A 6,000-nucleotide genomic window follows, 5' to 3' on the forward strand; every position below is an offset into this window, starting at 1 on the left:
GCACTCTAAATGGAACATTCAAGGGATTAGTTGGCTAAGCATGGGCGCCCAAGTGTGAATGGGATGAGCTCATATAAAAGTCAACTAAACCTAAAATTCACTCATTCTCTCATTTGTGCAATAGACGAGTGCTCTTGCTCCATCTCCATCTCCATCTCCATCTCCATCTTCTTCTCCTTCACCTCCTTGTGTATGTGTGTATGTGTGTGTGTGTGTGAGAGAGAGAGAGAGGGAGAGAGTGTGTGCGATCGAGCATTGCGACGACGGCACGACGACGGCGAAGCGGTTGAGCACGGCGAAGCGACGGCTCTTTCTTCTTCGCGGCGAGGAATCCTCCACGAAGCAAGCATAGAGCGGTGAGTGACACACCATCGCCTTCTTTAAGCTTACTAGTTTAGGCTTGTTGTGTGCTTGGAGCCATGTCACCGCTCTACGCTTGCTTCGTGGAGGATTCCTCACCGCGAAGAAGAAGGAGCCGCCGCTTCGCCGCGCTCAACCGCTTCGCCGTCGTCGCAATGCTCGATCGCACACTCTCTCTCTCTCTCTCTCTCTCTCTCTCTCTCTCTCTCTCTCTCACACACACACACACACACACACACACACACACATACACACATACACAAGGAGGTGAAGGAGAAGAAGATGGAGATAGAGATGGAGCAAGAGCACTCTTCTATTGCACAAATGAGAGAATGAGTGAATTTTAGGTTTAGTTGACTTTTATATGAGCTCGCCCCATTCACACTTGGGCGCCCATGCTTAACCAACTAATCCCTTGAATGTTCTAGTTAGAGTGCGCCTCTCATCGGCGATCACTCTTACCCTTTTTCTATTGGACCGACAAGCCCGGTATCTGACTCTACCAAATAAATAATATAATGTCCACCGTAGGTTACAACGTCCGTCGTAGGTAATAGGGTGTCCGTGAGCCGTGAGGGTTAACAGGATGATTGAGTCGGACAATGTGGATTGGTTCCACTTAGTAGCAATCATAGACGCTTGGTAAAACAGGGGGACCACCTGGGTAACACCTGAGGGGAATGAAATGCCACCACTCGTATCTTTAAATATGCTAGAAGCAATGCATATAGCTTTAATGACCTACAAGATGAAGGTTTGACTGGCATTGAACCAGTAGAGTCTCACAGCCCACACGATTTGGGGTCATAATCATCAATTGAAATTGACTCTGAGGACGAAGAATTTGAGTTAAATTTTAGTACAAATGTGGGAACAAACCATTCAGGCCCAGTGGTACCCTAAATGACAATCTATTTAAGGGAGTAGAAGACACAAATAGCAATTCCTCTAGTGACTTCACTAGAGATCGGCCATAATCAAAAATTAGACAAGAAGAATAAGAGATATAAGAGGCAAGAATATCGAGCAAATGTGCGTGCTAGAATAAATGTTGAAACCATTGGATTCCTCAATGGGAGTAAATTCAAAAGGTATATGATCCTCTAAGCGAGGAAGAGTTACAAGCCATCCATCAAAAGAAAGCAGCCAAAGAACAGGCACAGCTTAAAAAGATCCAAGCAAGAGTTGAAGCTCGAGAAAGACAACAACATCTTAGATGCCAAGGAGAGGCTAATCTGAGAATCAAGAGAGCGTTTTTTGAAGACACTGATTGATGATTCATTGGAATCTGAGCCATCTCTACAATATCCAATTGAACTAAATAGCCTCTATGGGAGAGTACTATATAACGCATTATTGGATACAGGGGCTCAACATAATTTGTTATCCTATGGAGTTTGGTGTCAGCTAGGAAAACCACCCCTTTCCACAAGCACCACCCAAGTCAAGGGTGTCAATAAGAAGAAGACCATTGTTTTTGGAATCCTACACACTCCTATTCTTTATGACAATGGAATTGTGGTTCAAAGCTTTTTGGTCATGCCTGTTGGTACTATGGAGGGTAATATAAACATGGGGTGCAAATCGATGTCTGCAGTCAAATGTAATATCGATTGGGAGACCGGAGTATCACGACGCAAAAACCAACTCATGGCCCTACGACTCAAGGAATAACACCTAAAATCTCACCTCTTCATAACACAAAAAACAACAAAATATTGCCAATTCAAAAAGTCACAACATCCTTGCCAGTAGCACAACCTTCTAAAGCTTCAACTTCCATGGCTACGATAGACAGTGCTACATCAAAGGCTCCATGTGAATCTGAACAAGGGTACATATCAATGGGTCCCCAAGGTATCGTTATTGGACCCCCCCATGGCTCAAGTTAATTCACAAAGGAAACCTCGAAGGAAGGTGTCCACTCAAGTTAAGAAGGTGAAAACCAAATCATGTTGGATTCCCAAACAACTATTAGAAGCCCAAGGCTACTATGATGTGTTACCATATACATGTGGTAGTGATGTGTGTGAACACACTAGGACCACCGGGGCATCTTTCCCTCTTTAGGAGGTTTTTCCCCCCGTGCATTGTATATACGCCCATCACTCTAGGGCTATCTATATTTCCATTGCACACTAAGTAATACACTCTCTATTGTGTGCCTTGAGCTTCCTTCATCTTCTCCAAGTTGTGTGTGTTTCTCTGCAACCCTAATTCCAACAATTGGTATCAGAGCAGGTTACGTCCTCCCGAGCTTAGTCGCCAGCTGCTCCAGCACACACCTGCTCACTTTCTTCGATTTCAGTGAGCTTTGGCAAGCGTTCGCAGGTCGACAAATACTTCGGGATAGCTCGTAGAGCTGGGTCTGCTTAGTTTTTTTATTCGGGCTCATTTCAGCCTCTGTTTCCACTACAGGCAGTACTGCACATGCTGTTTGTTCATTTTGTGCAGAATTTCTCTCAGTGGCGTTTCTTGCATAACAGGTGCCTTACAGTCTTCTACGGTTTGTGCTATATAGCACGTGTTGTTCCCGCTCGGTTTCTCCTATTTACAGGCAATTTTCACATCAGGTGCAGCATTTACCATGGCTGACAACAACAACACAGATGTGTTCAAGATGTTTGCTGCTGAGAATAGGTTGGACAGGGACAACTACCCTATGTGGGCTTATATGATGCAACATGTTCTTGTGTCAAAGGGCGTCTAGAACATTGTGCAGGGCATTGATGTACGTCCTGGTTCTGAGGATGTAGGGGATGTTGAGGATGTTGCAGGTCTTGCTGCAAGGATTGCTGCTGTAACAATTGTTTTGCCTACGGTAGAACAAGCTCGTTGGGATGTTAAGGATGCGCAGGCTCATGCATTGATTGCGTTGTCTGTGAAGCGCACCATTACTCCTCATATCCGTTCAGCGAAATTTGCAAAACAGGCTTGGGATATTTTGGCTGGTCTTTATGCAAGTCGCAATGAGGCTAAAATTGCTTTGCTGCATAAAGAGCTGGAGTCAAAGATTATGCATGAGGAAGATGATATGGACACTTTCCTTGCTAGTGTCAAGGATATCAATGAGCAACTTATTTCTGCAGGAGAAGTCAGTTCAGATAGTTCCCTTGTGCAGACTGTTCTTGATGCCTTACCAGATTCTTACCAGACTTTTGCTAGTACTTGGAGACTTATGACCCAAGGAAATCCATAAGTTGTCAAGTTTTATGCATTATGCACATTGCTGTTGCAGGAGTCACTTTCTAGAAAAAACAGGACTAGACAACGTGCAGTTGAAGAGGCTTTTATTGCTTCTCAAAGAAAGGGTGGTAACAACAATGCAGCCACTTCTTATGGTTCTGCTGCGGGTGGCAAAACTTCTGTTCCTAATGCTTTTGCTAGCAGCAATTCGTCTGGCAATTCTGGTGATAAGGGAAAAAAGAAGATGCGTTGACATTATGTAAAGCAAATGATCACTTGATCAAGTCGTATCCTAAGTTGAAGGCCAAAGAGGCTAAGAAGAAAGAGGGTGGTTCCACTACAAATGCTGGTTCCACTACAAATGCAGCCATTGTTGAATCTTCTGTGAAAGGCGAATGTGATGCTGATGTTGATGCAGAATGGGCTTTTAGCGCAAAGTGCACTTACAATCCTGCTTTCCATGATGCATGCTTGTCAGTTGCTGCAGATTCACATGTGTAGTATTTTGACAGTGGTGCTACAAAGCACATTACCTCACATCGTGAATTGTTTACCTCTCTCGAGTCTGTCCCTCATGGAAATTCTGTCACTTGTGCCAACAATCCGTCTTATCCAGTTCAGGGAGTTGGAAAGATTGTGCTTACTGCTACAAATGGCAGTTCCTTCACACTTGTTGATGCACTTTATGTACCTGGGATCAAGAAGAATCTCTTGTCTATATCCGCACTTGCTAGACTTGGACTTGTAGTCAAATTTGTGGATGACAGATGTACAATTCATGATCTCAGTTTTGGTGATGAAATTGTTGCATCTGGCCTTTTGTGTCGTGGGTTGTATAAGCTCACTTTGTATGACAAGCGTGGAAAAAATTTTGCAAATGCTGTTGCAGATTCAAGGGCTATTTCAGATGCAAAACTTTGGCATGCACGTTTTGGTCATTTGAATTTTTTCAGTTTGCTACGTTTGCAGAAATCTGATATGGTTGCTTCTTTGCCGCCTCTTGAGGAACCTGTCAAACATGTTTGTGAAGGCTGTGTTTTGGGTAAGATGCAACTTTCTAAGTTTCCAAAGGATGGTTCAGTTCGGGCCACATGCAGGTTGCAGCTTGTGCATAGTGATGTTTGTGGGCCCATGCAAACTCCATCCTTGGGCAATTACCTGTACTTCGTGACTTTCATTGATAATTACTCCAGGCATGCATGGGTATTTCCGCTTAAAGCGAAGTCCAAAGTTTTTATGTGCTTCAAACAATTTCTGGCTATGGCCAAAAATGTCTCGAAATGTACTATGGGCACCCTCCATTCTGATCGAGGGGGGGAGTATATGTCTCATGAATTTAATGCATTTCTGGCTAGCCGTGGGATAAAACACCAATGTACAGTGCCTTATACACCTCAGCAAAATGGTGTTGCTGAGAGGAAACACGGGTCACTTACAGAAATGACTCGATGTATGGTCAAAATTTCAGCTTTGCCGCATTCTTTTTGGCTTGAGGCCATCATGTGTGCCACTTATGTACTTAACAGGTGTCCTACGAAAGCTTTGCAATCTATTACTCCATATGAAGCATGGCATGATAGAAAGCCTTCTATTGAGCACATGCGTGTTTTTGGTTGTTTGGCATATGCTTTGGTGCCACAAACACAGCACAGAAAGTTGGATGATAAGGCTGTCAAACTTTATTTTTGTTGGTTATAGTGCTGAAAGCAAAGGTTACAGGTTGTATCATCCGCAAACAAAACATATTCTGGTTTCACGGGATGTAGTGTTTGTGGAAGATTTTGTTCAGCCCTTGTTGTCATGTACTAGAGACAGTAATGTAAGCTCACAGGACATTTATGACACTTTGTTGCCTCTTTTCAGTGGTGGAAATACTTCTGTAAGTTCCAATGAGGCAAATGTACAGTCTATGGGGGTTTTCGAAAATGTTTTAGATCAGCCTATTACTGACGCAGATGTACATGATGTACTTGATGAGGAAAGGGCTGAAAATGAGCAGGCTAGAGGTATGCCCAAATGACTGGTGCACACTTTGCATGACAGTAAATTGGATGCACCTTTGTCTAGTCATACTCGCTCTCACCATACATCTTATGCATCAGATTATTATGCTTTGGCTGTGTCTAGTTTACATGATGTTGAGGAGCCTCTGTCTTTTGACGAAGCACAAAATTCAGAAAATTGGATGGCTACCATGTAATCAGAATATGATGCACTTATAGAAAATGACACATGGACTTTATGTGATTTGCCTCCTGGAAAAAAGGCCATTGGTACGAAGTGGGTTTACAAGTTGAAACGCAAGCCGGATGGTGAGATCGATCGCCATAAGGCTCGACTTGTTGCAAAGGGTTATGCACAGCAAAAAGGCATAGATTATGAAGAGACTTTTTCTCCCACTTGTTGTATGACTACTGTGCGTTTTCTATGTGCATTGGTAGCTCATTTTGGTTG

Source organism: Adiantum capillus-veneris, chromosome 6 (genome assembly GCF_014529385.1).
Source record: "Adiantum capillus-veneris isolate H3 chromosome 6, ASM1452938v2, whole genome shotgun sequence".
NCBI lineage: Eukaryota > Viridiplantae > Streptophyta > Polypodiopsida > Polypodiales > Pteridaceae > Adiantum > Adiantum capillus-veneris.